General features: G+C 36.1%; 1 protein-coding gene across 1 annotated transcript in view; it reads right to left on the reverse strand.

Annotated features, from left to right (window-relative positions):
• Positions 1-19,383, reverse strand: part of TBCD (tubulin folding cofactor D) — a 401,955-nt gene that overhangs the window by 220,458 nt on the left and 162,114 nt on the right. The window lies entirely within an intron of this gene.

A 19,383-nucleotide genomic window follows, 5' to 3' on the forward strand; every position in this document is an offset into this window, starting at 1 on the left:
GTGAAAGTGATCTAAGATTTAGCAGGATAAAATCAGCAAACTGATAAGGGGACTAGGAATCCAAGGGGGCAATTGAATTGGTTCACCAAGGAGTGGAGATGGGGAAACAGTCTGGAAAAAAGAGCCTGGGAAAGGACTGGAGGTCATAGTACAGAAGAGAAGGAATTGGTAAGACAAAGGAAAGAGGAAAGATGAAATAATCACCCATTAGTAGATTATGGTAAGACATGAGAATTATGGAATTTTAAAAAAATTTAATTAATTAATTTTTTTGGTTTTTGCAAGGCAAAACCAAGATCACATAGCTAGGTAAATTATTAAGTATCTGAGGCCAGATTTGAACTCAGGTACTCCTGACTCCAGGGCCGGTGCTCTATCCACTGCATCACCTAGCTGCCCCAAATTTTTGGAATTCTTGAACATGGAGGTGGTACCTTTGTAGAGTTGCGGTGAAGGAACAGGATGAGGGAAATTAATATTTAGGATACCTTAACTGCATCAATAGGAGGGAGCCATGTTTCAATGACTGAGAGAAAAGGAGTGGGAGAGGAAAAAATTTAAGATCATTTGTTCTTTATGAAACAGGCATACTAGGGAGCATAGTGGAAGGGATAGGTGGCATTTGGTTGGACCTTTGCAATATCAGAGAAAGGAAAAAGGAATCAGGAAATGGTGGATGGGGAATAGGATTTGAATGAAATCGTATAGCCTTCAGAATTCCTGGGATATGTATGTATGGCTGGGTGTGAGTATGTTCATCAATGAATGGAAGAAACACTCCTTTTCTCAATGGAGATCAGGCTAGTCACACGTATAGTACAAGATGGAAGGCACATAGATGATCAGATTAAGTCCATGCTTCAGTACACTTTACCCTAAAAGTTGGAGCTTAGACAGGAATCAACAGAGCAGGAGAAAGAAATCTACCATGCATTTCAGAGGGAAGTCTTGCTCCCCACCAACTTTGTATGGCCTGAGGTCAAAGGGAAGACAATTACCCTGCACTAGAGGTTCTCTACATCTCAGCTTGAAGATCAGACTGGGAGTAGGAGGCAGAGTGGCTTTATGCTGATAGAAATAGAAGTGGCATGGCCTCCTAGTGCTAGGGGTCACACAAACAAGAGGTATAAGGTAAACAGTCAAGGGAAAGGGTCAGCTAGCTGGTGCAGTGGATAGAGCACCGGCCTTGGAGTCAGGAGGACCTGAGTTCAAATATGACCTCAGACACTTAATGATCACCTAGCTGTGTGATCTTGGACAAGTCACTTAACTCCACTGCCTTGAAGAAAAAAATCTCCAAAAAAGTCAGAAGGTCACCTTGATGATATGAGATAAGGAAGAGGAGGAGAGGTAGAAGAGAGAAAGCAGAACAGAGGGAGAAAGAAAAGATGACAGAGCTCTTGGTCAGTAAATTGCCTCAATATTTTTTGTAAATTATGAGACAGGATTATCCGGAGAATATGTAGCTGGGAGAGGGGGCACTGTATAGCACATTTGAGATAGGATAAAAATGCCTGGAAGAATTCCTAAAGTGGGTGTTTAGGATTACAAACTAATTAGGGAGATGTAAAAGGATTGCCTTCAAGCAGTAAGGGTCAAGCTGAGGTTCTATATCATAAAAAAATTTATATTATACTCATTCAACTTGATTCTGTGATTTTCTCCAGCTTTGTTCAACAGAACAAATGTAGAAGTGAAGGCAGCATTTGATTGGGATTCATACAAGTCTAGTGCTAGGAAGGGCAATTTTTTTTATAGGATAAAGGAACAAAAAAAATTAAGAAAAAGGGATCAAGATGAGGAAATAAGGAAAGTATAGCTAGGAGAGAGTGAGGTTCTGGGGAATACTGAGGGACTGAAGGATTAGAACTCATGAGCCAGAGAAAGAACAATGTTTTGATAAGTAGAGAGAGAAGTGGAAGGCTGATAGAATCATAATCAGATAAAGGAATTTCAGAATTCATAAGCATGGAAGTGAGCACTTGTGAGTAGTTAACAAGATCAAAGTTATGAACATTTTGTGTGTAGCTGAGGTGAGTGGAGTAGGTCATGGGAAATAAATATAATGAATATTCATTGTTGAAGAATCTTGAGGTTAGAGTGAGAGGTTTGAGTAAAACTGAAATTCCTAGTACAAGGTTAGGATTTGGGAAAGAGAGACAGTATTCAGTAAGGACTGAAATCATAGTGGAAAGAAGAGGAGTACCCTGAAGGTTGGTAGATAGTTACTATCAGAATTTTGGCCAACTGATAGACATAAGTTGAGTGAATCTCAGAAGAAGGGAGGTGTCCTCACAACAACCCTTGAAGTATTCTTATCCTCAGAAAACTAAGGCAGAAAGATATTAAATGACTAGTTCTGGGTTACACAGTAACAAAAGCTAGACATGAACTCATGACTTCCTAATTCCAAGCTCAGAGCCCTATTCACTGCAACATCTAATTGCAATTGCAAAAAGCAAAATACTTCATTCTTTAATTCATGCATTCCCAAATATTCACTCACAACCTCTCCACCTTTCTCTACATGGGGAGTTAATACCAAGATACACAAATCTCCAGAAAAATCCAACTCATAGGGCAGCTAGGTGGCGTAGTGGATAAAGCACCGGCCTTGGAGGCAGGAGTACCTGGGTTCAAATCCAGTCTCAGACACTTAATTACCTGTGTGGCCTTTGGCAAGCCACTTAAGCCCATTTGCCTTGCAAAAAAAAAAAAAAATCTAAAAAAAATCCAACTCATAATCCTTACAATCCTAACTCTTTTGCAAGATCTTTTTCTTGAAAGCAAGGACTGCTATAAATATTTTGGTGAATTTCTACTTAATAATGGCTTCCTTGCCATGACATTAGAGATAGTCTTATTTCCCACACAACTGCACTCATTTAAGACTTCTCTAGCTTCTCAGGCTGCAACTCATTTTAGATTTGTCTTTAACTTCCCTATCATGATTCACTCCTCCCCTTAAATTCATCATTATGAAATCTCCACATCTAAGATCAAACTAGCCTCAGGTTTCACACCACATCAGAACCTTCCACACCTCTTAATTGGAGGGTGGAGCCTCAACCTTCATTTAAGGAGGGAAGGACAGAAATCTCCACATCTCTTCATTTTGTGCCTGCTCATTCTCAACTTCTTTGGCTTCTCAAGCTGAACTCATTTTGGATTTCTTCTACCATGTAGGGAACTTCTTCCTGAACCCCACCCCACTTTTCAGCTTTCTTTGGTGTACTGTCTTCTCAAATTCAATTATAACTTCCTTGAGGGCAGGGGCTATCATTTTTTTCCTATTTACACTTGCCTCTTTGCTGTTTCTTGAATAAGATACTCCATCTAACAACTCTGGGCATTTTCACTGGTTTTCACTTCCCTTCTCATAAGTTTTTTCTGACTTCTCTGTCTTGAACCTTCAAGTCCCATCTAAAAAATCCTACTTTTACATGAAGTCTTTCCTAAACTGTTTTAAGTCTAGTGCTTTCTCATTGTTGATTACTTCTTATTTATCCCATATATAACTTGTTTGTTTGCACAGAGTTGTTTGCATGTTATGGGTTCCTCTAGCTCAGGGATGGTTTTCTGTCTTTCTTTGGATCCCCAGATCTTAGCACAATGCTTACACATGGTTGCTTAATAAACGTTTATTGACTACTACTACTATTATTATTATTGACTATTCCTCAGGTTATATCTCTGGGTCAACAGGCATGAACTCATTTTAGTCTCTTTATTTGCCTAATTCCAAATTGTTTTGTAAAATTCACAGCATCAATAACAATGCATTAGTGCATCTGTCATCCTACATGTCCTGCAACACTGATATTGGCATCTTTGTCAGTTGCAGAGTGTGTGGCTGACCAGAAAGCTGCATCAGAACAGTCCTCAAGTCCTAGGTACAGGGACAGATGTGTCTCCTTTAATGAAAAGCTAATCCAAGTCACGGGGCAGTTAGGAGTTCAGTAGAGAGACTACCAGGCCTAGAGTCAGTTTAACACGTCTTCCTGAATTCAAATTTGGCCTCAAGACCTTTATTAGCTCTATGAATTTAATCCTGCTTGCCTCCATTTCCTCATCTGTAAAATGACCTGGATAAAGAAAAGGAAAACCATCTAGTATCTTTATCAAGAAAGTCCCAAATGGGATGACAAAGAGTTGGGTAGAACATAGCAAATCACAGGAGAGAAGGAAGAAGGATGAACCCAAATAGAGTAGGGAGAGACTTGAGGCAGGGAGATCAACCAACAGGCCACTGCAATCTAGTGATAAAAGACCGTATCAGGTGGTGGAAGTTTAGAAGACAGATTATCCTGGATAACGCATAGGACTGACATGCAAGAGGTCTGTAACTAGCTTAAGCATTCAAACTGATATCTCATATTCATGTCAAACTTTAAATTTCTTTGAGTAAAGTCCAATAGAAATAATTTATTACATATGTGTAAATTAAAAGAAAGCATTAGAAGAACTCAAAATATAATTTGGAGATTATGTAGACATTATCTTCACTTTAAAAATTAAGAGTAAAGATTAGTGTGGGGGAAGCTAGGTGGCACAGTGGATAGAGCACCAGCCCTGGAGTCAGGAGTACCTGAGTTCAAATCGGACCTCAGACACTTAATAATTACCTAGTTATGTGGCCTTAGGCAAGCCACTTAACCCCACTGCCTTGGGGAAAAAACCCACAAAAACAAAACAAAACAAAAAAGATTAGTTGTGAACTCTCATCCTGACCAAACTACTTAATATAAGCTGTTTATGTTGAAGTCTACTTTTTTTGTGGAATCATTTTATCATTTTATCCCCTATTTTGCTAAATAGGGCAGCTAGGTGATGCAGTGGATAGAGTACCAACCTTGGAGTTAGGAGGTCAGGAGTTTGAATCCAGCCTTAGACACTTATTAGCTGTGTGACCTGGGCAAGTCACTTAGCCCTGATTGCCTTGCATTCAGGGCCATGTCCATGATTCATATCTGATGGTTACTGGACCCAGACAGCTCTGGTGGAGAAAGTGAGGTTGGTGACTTAGCACTGCACCCCCTGATTCAAATCTCATGCACTTGTCATGGCATCACCTCCCAGATGTCATGGTCTTCTTTGAGAATCAAGGACAGCATTATCATCTTACTAAATTTACAGTAGCAGCAAATTTTAAAAAATTGCCATTACCCAAATGGAGAGTTTTTTCCCTAATTCTTGATTAATGTTCATGTTAATTCCAAGCCAGCTAGGAAGAAGAATTTTCTGTGTTTCTATGCAAAACAATGGCTGGTCTCAAAAGCTGGTCTCTACTTTAAGAACAGAAATGGATATAAAATAAAATTTTATATTTTAGAACACAATAGGTTTGTTACAAGAAATTTAACAATATTACTAAATCAACACAGTTGATTTAGGCACATAACTATCTAAAAAGAGCTTTTTGTTATCATCAAACTCAATCACACTGAACTGTCTCTAAATATATAATGCTATGTAAAGAATAACAAATCTCACAATTTTGGTTTCATATCAATGTGTCAACTTTAATGGTGTCTTTTTCAACAGTATATTTCTACTTATAAATTTACTGTGAAAATTTAAAACCAAACTAGTAAATGAGTCATTCATTTTCATTTTGCATTTGAAAGGAGGGAACATTAACAGTGATACTACAAACAAGCCAAGAAACCAACCTCTGCATAAGCTGAAACGTGTTTAAAGCTTAGACTTTGCTTTCACTGAAGAGATTTATATGATACTTCACCAGGATTTCCTAATACAGAGGAATAGTCTGTGTTAAAGTCAAATGAAGCTACATGTCTTGACTTGTTAGAAACTCACTTCACCTGATTTTAGTAAGAACTGCACTTGCTATATGTTCCCACACACCCATTTCTGATTCGCTTTTTATAGTACTTTTCAATCCTAAAAATGCTAATTACATTATTCCAAGCTTTTTAAAAAAAAATCCAAATTTCATTGTTAACTTCACTTGTGTCAATAATTTACAATTCATTCAACATCTTCTAAAACTTATCAACAAGTAGGAAAAAAAATACAGAAAAAATACAACTTTCGTCGTGTTTTCTATATTTCTGTATTTTATGAATTAAATACTCTTGTGTTATTAAATAGATTAAAATTATAAAATCGAAAAAATTAAACTTACAGTTCTTAAATGTCATACACTGATCAAATTAAAATCATTTGGGAACAAAATAGCACTGTTCTGGTACTTTGAGTCAAGAAATACCTATTGAATTTTCATATAAAAACAGTTTTTTATATTTTTATTCATGGGAGCTGTAATATAAAGAAACAGAGAATAAGATATAGCTCTGAGCAATACTTCATATTTCTTATTCTTCGGGACAATCTTGCCCTGAAGAAAGAAGTATCAGTTGAATTAATATCCATGCCATTCTTTTTTTCTCACCACAAACACGCACCACCCCAGGGAAGGTGAAGTTACATGCACTCCCACAACTCTGCATGTACTGCATGAACAAGGAGCTAGGCTAAGAATTAGTAAAATATGAGAGTCAGCATTCACCCTCTCAGTAGGAGGGGCAGATACCAAAGCAGAGTCATTCACCAAGCACTTACTTCATGATGCTTACAATGAAGTCAAAATCAACTAAGATTACAAAACAGTTTCAGGTGATGAAATCTATTTATCAAGTAACAACTATAGCATTATTTAGCAATAACCATTTAGAAAAGAACATTTTTCTTTGGCATACTGTAAATGGTTTGGGGCTACTCTCACAATATCTTTTTAAAAATAATTTGCAATTGCTCTGCACAAAAATGTTTGAATTATATATCTCACTGTTTCTATATTAAACCTTACTTTCAGTATCAAAGCAGTCACATTTCTTTTGCAATCTTATTCATTTTCCTATCCCACCTTCTCTTCCTGCTTGGTGAGCAAAGAAATGGTTTTAACTCAAGAATAAATTATAAATCTTAAGGATTTTATTAATTCACTGATGGTATTTCAAACATTTGAATTTAGAGTAAACATCTATAATTTTTGGAAGAAAGTGAAATACCTGAGCAGCTAAACAGAGAAATCTAAACTAAATCCCTTTAAAAAAAAGTCTTAAGAAATTAAATTAGCATATAGGTTGTTTTTGAAAGTGCAGATTTTACACTTCAGATAACTAATAACTATTTCATACTCTCTGATACAAGAAATTTCTCAGTAAATTATTCCAAATTGTAATTTTGCCATTTAATTATTACCTTTTACTTGGATTTTATCAGCTGTCTTCTCATTTTGTGAACAAATTTTGTATTTGGGGAGGGGTTTCAGAGACCCTATAAATATTTCAAAATTTGGGAAAGAAGAATTATACTTTAGAGAATTGTCATTTACCACCATGTTTAGTGCATCTAAGTTTGTAATTAAAAATTTATAATCTATTTTAAACAAAGAGGATTTTTCTTTTGAAAGGTGTACCTAATTTGATGATCAAAAGAAAATGTACCTAAGGAATTAGAGGTATATGCCAATACCATCCTCTATGGTTTATAATAATCTATGGTTTATATATATATTTATATATATATATATATATATATTTAATTTACACTAATTCTATTAATTAACTTAAAATTTTTCATTTACAAAGATTTGTCCCCATCACTCTACTCTAGCCAACAAAATTGTGGGCTTGAAGCTAGATAAATGCGGGAGAAATACAAGTGAACCACCTTAAGAAACCTGTTAAACTAGACTAGGAAAAAAAAAGGGCTTTGACAAAGGGCATTTGTATTGATTCATGAAATAGGAACACAAACAGAATGTCCAAAGAAACTTCAAAGAAAAACATATCTGAGAAGCAGAACTTAACATATACAACAAAAGTTTCTGACATTACTTATTATTAACTAGGAAATATTGTTACTAAGCTTCAATGTATAGATAAAAACTGTATTTATCAACATTTTTGGAAGTTGATAACTTCACCATAAAGAATAAATAAACTCAGTACTTAGTAGCAGTGTTGTATAGAAAATAGAGTGACAGTCAAGAAAACCTGTATTTTCTTTACTCTAACACCTACAGGATATGTGACTATAATAATAGTCTCTTACCTTCTCAGTGGCCCAAAGAACTAACTCTCTAAGATTATAAGTTATAGACAAGTTACTGGAGTTTCCAAAGAGATTTTTCTAGGGATGAAATTTTGAATCAGAATAACAAACCACACTGCTCCCCTTCCCACCCCACTCAATAAGTAATAAAGTAGGAATGCTCACAAGATGTCAAGAAAGTTTAATATCTATAAAGATCAAAGGACTGAAGTATAATTAGTTTTTATATAATACAGTCTCATGTCTCCATATACCAACAGTTCATTATGCTATTCCTGAATGTCCTGTGCATTTCTAGAAACTATCAAGGTAATTGAATTCTACTGTCTACTCTCTCCATCTTTATGAGTTTTTTCTTGACAAAACTGAGAAACTTGTGAATGTTATTTCTAAAATATAAAATGTGTCTGTGACAGGTCAAGCATTTCAGTTCTCAAATTATAAACTACCTACACAGGGTGTGACAGGATAAGCTTACACATACTACTCCACCCAAGCACCATAATGTAACCTGAAGGGACTCCTTGCTTATTGAGAGCATGGTGTAGATTAAAATGAATAATTCTATAAAAGATCTCTCAGGTTTAAAATAAGGTAGGTGTGTGTGTGTGTGTGTGTGTGTGTGTGTGTGTGTGTGTGTGTGTGTGTGTGTATGTGGTTGTTGGGAGGGGGGAAATGCCAGATAGTAATCCACAACTGAACAAACCCACAAATGACTTTGATTTACACAGTCCAATACTTGGACAATGGAGGAAACAAATAAAACAGTAGGAGAAATGGTAGAAAATGTAACAAAAAATAAACAATAGACTTCATTTAGTTTTTAGTACAGTTGTAGTTCCTGAACTAAGAAATGTGTATTAAAATTGAAATAAGGAATGAAAATTCCAATGACCAGTGTCAGTGAAAAACAAAATTATTTTCTAAACAACAAAAGGGGCATAATTAATTCTATAAGAATCAAATGATATACAATTTGTAAAGCACTTAGCATAAGGCCTCTGGCACATGGCAGGTTAAGAAAAAGTTTATTCCATTCATCTATCTATAAGCAAGTAAGTATTCAAGTCATTATGAAAAACAATTTGGAATTATGTCACCAAAAATTACCAAACTGTGTAATACACTTTGAACTAGTTATAAGACTACTAACTCAGTATTCCAAAGAGATAAAGGAGATTCAGACACAAACAAAAAGACAGGAAGAGAGAATGACAGTTCTTTTTGTGATAACAAATAACCAGTAACCAAATTAGCAACTGGAGAATAACTGAAGAAATTGCAGTTTAGGAATAAACTGTGCCATAAGAAACAATGAAAAAGGTTTCAGGGAAAGCTAGGATGACATGTATGAAATGATATAAAATGAACTGAGCAGAAAAAGGAAAATATACCATCACTTTACACAAACAACAACCAAAAAACTAGAAAAGTTTGAGGCCTCTAATCAATGTAATGACCATTCCAGAGGACAGATAATGCTATTTATTTCTTGACTAGGAAGTAATGGATTAAATATACAGAATGAAACATACTTTTGGACACAGTTAATATGGGAATTCATCTTGCTTAACTAAAATACAAATTTGCTACAAAGAATTTGATTTTCTTTTTTTTCCCCCCAGAGAAGTGAGGTAAACAAGAGAAAAAATAAATGCTCAGTAATTGGAAAATAATATACACACACACACACACACACACACACACACACACACACACACACACATATATGTATATGTATATATTTAAGGGAGAAAATAAAAGCCAGTAAGCCTAAATTTAGGAAGATGTGGATTTTATAAAAGATCACAAAAGCACTTAAATGACAATTTCAGGGAAATGCTTTATTAACGTTTTTAAAAATTTTATTTTTGTTTAGATTTCTAATTTCATTAATGTATGGAGTTCCCCCTAGGGAAATTCACTAAGTTAAAAAATACCAGGTATTTTGAGGGGAAGCAAATCATAACAACTCCCAAAGAATAATTATAACATCATAAATGAGCAGTAAGAGATGAACAGAATGCAAGGAGAGGGAAAAATATCTTTTAAATATTTGCTAAATAGAATTTTATTCTCTATTCTAACAAACAACTGAACAAAAACAGCATACTTTGTTTTCATACTTTCATCCGGGGTTAGGATTGAAGGCTAAAGGTCAGAGTCAGGCCTACATTCTATATAAAAGGAAGGCAGTAAAATTAGTACTTTAGTATCTGCCAAGAAAATATCAAATGAGGTCAAGAAGAATCAGACACAACTGAAAACAACAACAACAAAGACTAAACAACAACAAAAGAGTCAGGACATCTCTTAACCCTCATTTGAAAACAGAATCCCCATAATGATTACCACAGACATCCCAAGAAGTGCTGCATCCCCTTATTCAGGTACCTGTGACTACTTTCTTGTTGAATGGGACTTTCCAAGGAATTCTATTTCACCTGCCATTAACACTAGCCTCTTCACTTACCTCAGGACTTTAGGAATCTATTTTTGCCCAGCTGTGCCCTCAGTCTTTGCCCCTCCCTCAGCCCAAATCCACTACTTGGCTGTGGTCTCCTCACTCAAGTTTCTTCAGCATGCCCTGTATCATTTCCAGACCTCAAGTTTGGGGCTTCACTCCTTACCAAGGGCTTTCTCTAGTACTCAGAGAGCCATTCCCAGGCCAGATTCACTTCACATTACCTTACTCCCATGAGTGGGGAGGTGAGTCTCCTGGGCATCCCAAGACTCAACAGCACCAGCTGTTGCAAGGTTTGGACATCAAATGAGGGTTCTTCTCTCAATGGATTTCTTTCATCCTGATATCTGCCTGAACTCCTCTTCAATGGTTAGTCTTCTTCCATTTGATCAATTTTTATCATTACAGAGATTCTGAATACCTGGCCATCACTGTATAAACTGCATTCCCTGCTCCACACTGCAATCTCCCTTATTCCCATATCCTTCAATCTGAATTCCAACTCTCCAATGTCCCATTGCAGACCAACAAACCATGGCACTGAGCTCTCTGGAACAACTAACCCTCTCACTTTCTACTTTCTGTCTTCAGACATTAGCATTCACCTACTCTCCACAATGTTATCAGTGACCTCTATGAAGCCATATCTTTTGATCTCGAGAAAGGCCAAATGGTCTCAGCTCAAGCATGATGTTGTTTAGCCTAATTGTAGCCTCCAACACTGAAGATCATTCTCTTCTTGATACTCTCTTCTCTCTAGGTTTTTATGACAGTTTTTTCTTCCTCCTTCTCTTCCTAACTATCAACTTGTCAATGATGTCTAAATCATTCTCAAAATGTCAAATCATTCTCAAAATGCTTTACTGAATCTTCATTTAATCCATTATTGCTAATTTTGTGGTGAGGGAGAGAGGCTGGCATTCCTTGAGGCTGTATCTCCTGCTTGGATTCCAGCCTCCATGGGAAGAGGGAAAAGCCATTTCATAAACCCCCCCCCCCGAATCTTGCTTTTGAGGTAAAGAGAGAATATCCTATTGTGCCAATCTCCTACTTTTATGGTAAGGGCAGGTGACACTGTTCCCTTCCATCACGTTTCTTACCTGGTGTCTAATTTTCTGTAAGAAAAGGAGAAATACTATTTCATAGAACACCAGGTTTTAACCCTTCCAGGGTAGTGAAGAAAGGCAATTACATTGTCTCCTGTCTGGACTCTTGACATAAGGAAGGGAAGAAATACCATTTCTTCAGCTTCAAGTATTTGCTCCCTTGACTGAACTACCTCAGGCCATGAGAAGACAACCCTGAAGGCAAACACACATGAACAATGATGTCTGTCCTTCATTCTCAAAGAAGACCATGACACCAGGGAAGTTATGCTTTGACAAGCAAACGAATTGGATTTCAGTAAGGGGATGCTGTGCCAAGATATCAGTCTCACTTTCTCCTCCAGAGTCATCTGGGTCCAGAGGTAAGATATGAATCAGTGAGACTGGAGATGGCCCTGGATGTAGGGCAGTAAAGGTTAAGCGACTTGCCCAAAGTCATATAGCGAGTAAGACACAAGTATCTCAGGTTGCATTTGAACTCAGGTCTTCCTGATCCTAGATCCAATAATCTATCTGATGCACCACCTAGCTGTCCCTAAGATGAGGTGACCAAGTGGTTAAGATGATGGATTGTTAATCCATTGTGCTCTCTGCACACAAGGGTTCAAATCCCATCCTTATTTTTTTAAATCCCATTCTTATTAACTCCTCTTACTTATGAGGATTTATGAACATCATGGATTTATGAATAATGAAAATTTATCACAATTAACAGACTCCTCAGTCATAAATATTCTGAATCCCATACCCCATTTCCTGCTGCTTGCACCCTTATTCTTATTCTCCTCAACCCTCCCACCACAAATGTACTAAACCCTTCCACTGTACTCTGTGGAATGTCTGCTTCATAGGCAATAAAGTGCCTTCATCTCAAATCCTTTCCTTTCTCATTCCTTTCTACTGATTCTTACTGACAGCTGATTCCCTCCTGACGATAAAGACTATATACCATCCTTTCCAAAAACAGCTTCATTTTTATTCATTCCCATAAAGTCACTAGTTGAGATGGAGGAGGTGGAATACTCACTATCCCCAATACCATCTGCTGAGTTGAGTTCTTCTGAGAACTTCTGAGTTCTCCCCCTACCATCACTCAGTAATTTCTCCTCCTTTAAGTTTTACTCCACCCATCTCTACCTACCCATAAAAATTCTAGTAGCTGTTGGCTATAGACCTTCAGCACACTTCCTTTCCTTCCTCCACATGTTCAGTTCCTGGCTCAATCTTTCTTCTCCAGTCCCTGTCCTTTTAAAAAGAGACTTCAAAACTCATAATGATATTTCATCAAGCACCCCAAAGTTATGCTTCCTCAACTGATTCACTTCATATAACAAAGGATTATTACCATCTTTCTAGATACTCAGCCCAACATCATAGGTTTCATTTTTACCCTCTATATTCAATCAGTGATCAAGTCTTGGCATTCACCTCTCTGTAATATCTCTTTGACATGCAGTTCTCTCCTCTGACAGTGCCACCACCTTAGAACAGGCCATGGCACTATTGCAATAGTCTGCTGGTGGTACCCCCTGCTACAGTCAATCCTCCACTCATCTCTCAAAGTAATTTTCTTAAAGGACATATAGGACCATGTCATCCCAACCCTAAAATTTCCCTATCACCTCCAGGATTAAATACAAAATCTTCTAGTTACCTTTTAAAGTCCATTATAATCTATACCTCCCCCACTTTGTCCTATTAACCCCCCACCCCCAATACTCTTGGCCTCCTTGTTGTTTTCAAATAAAATCCTCTATTTCTCAGCTAATGTTCTCTGGCTAATTCTCTTGTCTGGAATGCTCCCCCTCCTCATCTGTACCTTTTGGCTTCCTTTAATTCCAGCTAAAATCCTACTTTTTTTTCAGTTTCTGCAAGACAATAGTTAAGTGACTTGTCCAAGGCCACACAGCTAAGTAATTATTAAGTGTCTGAGGCCAGATTTGAACTCAGGTTCTCCTGACTCCAGGGCCAGTGCTCTATTCACTGTACCACCTAGCTGCCCCTAAAATCCCACTTCTAAAGAAGGTGGAATCATCCTTTCATTCCCCTTAATTCTTTCTAGGGTAAGGACTGTTTTTTGCCTTTTATTTTTTTAAACTTTAACACTAAGCACAGGGCTTTCCACTTATGAGCAGTTTAATTGTGTTTACTGGTTGAATATCCCCTAGGTTCTATCTTTCTCTTCTCCTTCTTCATTTCTATTTCTTCATTTATTTATTTATTGCATCAGCTCCAGTGGATTCCATTTTCATCATCAGATAATTCTCAGAACTACTTATCTAATCAGAAAATTTCTCCTGACCTCCATCTACGCTGCCATTTCTAGTGTTTATGAGACAACCAAAACTGGACATTTCATAGTGAATTCATTATTTTTTCCAAAAATCCTTGTTGAGAAATTTCAGTCATGTCTTCATGATTCCATGAATTTTCTCTTAGTAAATATACTGAAAGTGGTTTTCATTTCCTTTTCCAGCTCATATTACAGATGAGGAACTGAGACAAACAGGTTAAGTGATTTGTCCAGGTCACACAGCTGGTAAGCATCTAAGACCAGATTTGAACTCAGAAAGTTGTCTTCTGGCACTCTCTCCACTACATCATTTAGTTGTCCCCACTCTTGCTCCCTTATTACTACCTAGGGAAACACTATCATTCTAGTTACCTAGGCTTACAACCTAGCTCTTTCTTGATCTATGTTTGTGTGTTTGTGTGTGTATGTGTGTGTGTGTGTGTGTCTGTGTGTGTAAGTCTTTCTCTTTTTCTGTGGGTCTCTACCTCTCTTTCCTTCTCTCTGGTTTATTATACTAGCCTTCTGACTAGTCTCCTTATCTCTAGTCTCTCTCCACAACAGACCAACCATTACTCTATAAAAGATAACCAAAGTGATTTAATAAACTTTAAGGATTTTAATTTAATGAACTTAGGGACTAAATATAAAATCTGTCTGACTTTTAAAGTTGCTTATATATTTTTTTTTAGGTTTTTGCAAGGCAAATGGAGTTAAGTGGCTCGCCCAAGGCCACACAGCTTGGTAATTATTAAATGTCTGAGGCCGCATTTGAACTCAGGTACTCCTGACTCCAGGGCCAGTGTTTTATCCACTGTACCACCTAGCCACCCCCAAAGTTGCTCATATTCAATCCCCTTCCTCCTTTTCCAATCTTCATAGAAAGGTAAATCTATTTGTTCAATTGGAAAGAACTATGTGAAGATGAATTCTATTGGGGAAAAGAAAAAATATGTCTTGGAACCTAATGCCTTCAAAGCATAAAGAAGGTTAAATTAGAGGAACTGAGATGTTCTATGTTGTTTTTAACCTTGGAAGCAGACATACATGTGTGTGCATATGTATAATCTTCTTAAATTATATATTTAAAATTTATATTTTTCTCGGTTATTGGTTTTGTGTGTATAAATGTGATTGTATATGTACACAGACACACACACATATATACATATATACACACGCATAAAAATCAGAAAAAGAAATTTAATAAGTCACAAATTAACTCCCTGTGAAAAAAATCCACAATCTGTTAGATGTATAAGTGAATGCTTTTAATCAAGGAATAATTAGTTTCAGTATCACATAAGACTTTCAAACTCTTTTCAAACCACCTCATTGACAAAATATATGATTATTATACCTAAACGGGGGGGGGGGAGAAAAAATAGAAAAAGAAAATTTCAGAAGTATAGTTCTAATGAAAATACATTACAAAATTTTAAATAATACACTAAAAATATGTTCTACGATTATTTGAAACACTGAACATTATGACCTAGTTATTATATACTAGGAATGCAGGGTGGTTCATGCTAAGGAAGATTAAAATATAATAACACCTATGAGTAATTAATAAAATCATTATTATATCAATGAATACAAAACTGTTTTTGACAAAACCAAATAACCTATTTATTTTAAAACACTAGAAAGCTCAAGAATAAATTGACTTTTCCTAAAAATAATGAAATTTATAAGACTAAATCATTCAAGAAAAAAATATTTCCAATAGAATTCCAAGCTATCTACAACCATATGAAAAAATATTCCAAATTATGAAAGAGAAATGCAAATACACATACACATACAGTTTGTTGTAGAGGAAATAGGAAGTTAAAAGGAGGATTAACTGGGAAGAGAAGAACTTCAAACAAATTATTTGATTTGCAAGAAGAAATTAAAAGGTGAAAAAGAAAAAATAAAAGTAGAATGAAAGAGTAGGCCAATAAACTGGGGAATGAATAAACAAATTAATTTTCTGGATTTAAATAAATGCTCTTGTACCAATTAACATTTTGAAAAAGACAATTTCAGAGTATTCTGGGAAGTATGCAGGGTGAAGTAAGTAGAATCAAGAGAATAAATTTTTAAAAGAACAGCAACACTGTAAACAAATCTGAAAGATTTAAGAATTCTGACAAAGTCAATTACCAGCCATTACTCCAGATATTTCTATGTTGCATAAAAAAGTCCCAAAAGATAAATACTAAACATAGACATTGGCTACATTAATTTTGCTTTATTATCATATTTATTACAAGAATTTTGCTTTATTTTTCCTTTCAGTCTTTAGTGTTGGTGGCAAGGGAATGAAGAGGAATGAAGTGAGTCGAATTAGTGATTCTATTATAAAGGTCATTCAAGTAGAATCATAAGGGAATACAGATAAGCAGGGCAAACTGAAAGACTCTGCTATGTACTTTAAAAGTCAAGTAGTACTAAGTATAAATATAATCTTTTTTGTGCTCTGATATATGTGTGTGTGTATGTATGTATGTATGTATATATATATATATATATATATAAATGTTCTTTTTGGGGGTGAAAGATCAAAACAAATTTTTTTAATTTTAAAAAAGTAACTGTCATGTTCAAGTTTTTCAACTTTCAAGGTAACAACTACGTAAGCTGAACTTAAACTAAATCTTCACACTTTCAAATATACAAAACCATATAAATTGGAAAAAAACATTTACTTTCTATGTTTTTCCCCACATAATTGCATCACACTTCCCTTTCTCCCTTTCCTGATTCCTGCATGTACATTTATATCCATATACATATATGCAATGGAATATGTAACTATTGAGAATTGCAGGATATTATTTTAGCCAGGACACATAAAATTAAAGGAAAAATCAACTACTGATATTAATTGGATTGGGGAGAAGGAAAATCTAAGCAACACTCCATTCTCCACCCTCCATCCCAGTCACTTCCTATTAACCAATGGCTTCCTTATATTCTTTATTGATGTCTCCTTACTAAAGCTACTAATCATCATCAATATCGTTTCACAGGAGAATGAAATAGTGATCTAGAGTAACGATTGCCAAACCTTATTGATCACATATCACTATCAATAAAATTAATAAAAATATTGTTTGTTGTTTGTCCTTCATTCTCGAAGAAGACTGACATCAGAGAGGTGATGTCATGACATACAAATGAATTGGATTTGAGTGAGAGGGTGCTATACAAAGTCACCAGCCTCACTTTCTTCTCTGGAGCCATCTTGGTCCAGTATCCAGATATGAATTAGGACAACTAGAGATTGCCCTGGATGCCAGGTAATAAGGGTTAAGTGACTTGTTCAAAGTCACACAGCTACTAAGTGTCAAGTGTCTGAGGTCACATTTGAACTCAGGTCCTCTTGTTTTCAAGTTCAGTGCTTTGTCCATTGCATCACCTAGTTGCCTTTGTATATATACTGCTAATACTCATAATCATATACAATTAGATAAACTAGAAATTTAACACAGCTGAGATAAAAATTAAATAATAGTAGATTCTATAATCAAAATAGTTATTAGAATTTGAATTGGAGAATGTCAAAGATAAGCAAGAGATCTGATGCAGAAAAACCAATTGAAATATGATTGTAATAGTCCAAGTGAAAGGTTATTAGAACCTAAACCTATGTGATGAGAAAGAAAATAGATTCAAAAAGATCTTATTTAAGTATAATGGATAAGATCTGACAAATGATTGATTAAGAGAGATAAGGCAGGTTTTTTTTTTTGGCAAGGCAATAGGGTTAAGTGATTTGCCCAAGGTCACACAGCTAAGCAAGTATTAAGTGTCTAAGGTCAAATTTGAACTCAGGTCCTCCTGAATCCAGGTCCAGTGCTCTATCCACTGCACCACCAAGCTGCCCTGATAAGGCAGTTCTTAAGGGAAGATCTCCAAGCTATCATCAACTTTATAGGGAAAAAAAAGTATCAAATCTAATAACAAAAAGTCCAGAGAATGATGAGGCTCCACTTCATCTTTATCAAACTAGTAAAGTTGTCAAAAAAGCCAAATGACAATTGCTGGCAGGGCTAGATATAGCCACCACTTCCTTGAGGCAACAGACAGACCTCATACTAGGCACATCAGTCAACAAGCATTTATTTTGTACTTAGCAATGCTAAGAAGTGCAAAAGGACTGGTGATACAGTGAAAGGCAAAAACATGGTCCCTACCCCTGAGGAATTCACATTCTAATAGGGAAGGAAGAGGATGGGAGTTATTGTAACAACACACAAACATTACATTGTAACATAATAAAACCACTTAAAAGCAATTATAATCAGAAATACAAAAGAATAGGAATCAGACAAGACCTTCCAGAAAAGTTAGATTTGAGTTGAAGATTAAAGAAATACAAGAAAGCTGGGAGGTAAAGGTGAGGAAGCAGAACATTCAAGAATAGCCAGTGAAGATGAGTGTTGAGTCCAAGGACATTATCACTGGGGCACTAAGAACAAGGAGCGGGCTAAAGAGAAAGGACACTGGAAAGATAGTAAGGGGGAAACTGTGAAAGCTTTTAAAATCAGACTATTAATCTTAAAATCAGACTATTAATCTTAATCCCCAAAATGATAAGGAGCCCCTGAAGTTTGCAGGGCAGGGAAGTGACATGGTGGGACCTTCAAATAAGGAGAAAAATCACTTTAGCAACTCATGATTGAATGGAGAGAGAATTGGGGCAGAAAGAAGCAAATGTCTATTGCAGCAGTCCAGGTATGAGAAGAAAAGGCTAAGGGCTATGTGAGTGGATAGAAGGGGACATCAAAGTCACAGAAGGTGTAAATGTAGAATTGAGTAAACTTGGCATGGGATTGGATATGTGAAATAAATGCTAGTGAAGAGTTGAGGATGATACGGATGTTGGAAATACGGGTGAACTAAAAGTTGAGAACATAACAACATTTTCCCTCACAACTAGGAATATATCCATCAACTGAGAAATGAAAAAAATATGCTATATTAATAGTCAGCCAATATGCACATATTAAGAGACTATTAAGAGACTACCAAGTGTCTGGCAGTGTGAAAGGCACTAGGGATATAAAGAAAAGCAATAGATAGTCCATACTCTCAAGGAACTTTTAGTTTAATGGGGGAGACAACATACAAACAACTATCAAGAAATAAGCTATATACAGGATAAATGGGAAATAATTAACAGAGAGAAGACAGTAGAATTGAGGGTTTTAGAAAGGTTTCTTGCAGAAGAGAGGATTTTAGCTGGAACCTGAAGGAGTCCAGGAGGCAAAGACAAGGAAGGACAGCATTCCAGGGTCTAGGGACAAAAAAATAAAAAGGCATGGAGTCTTGGTCAAAGAAGAGCAAGGAGACCAATGTCATTAGATCAAACAGTTTGGGGAGTGGAGGGGGAGGGGAGGGCAAGGGACAGAGTATGAAGACTTGAAAGTAGAAGAGAGCTAGATTGT

Source organism: Macrotis lagotis, chromosome 2 (genome assembly GCF_037893015.1).
Source record: "Macrotis lagotis isolate mMagLag1 chromosome 2, bilby.v1.9.chrom.fasta, whole genome shotgun sequence".
Classification (NCBI taxonomy): domain Eukaryota; kingdom Metazoa; phylum Chordata; class Mammalia; order Peramelemorphia; family Peramelidae; genus Macrotis; species Macrotis lagotis.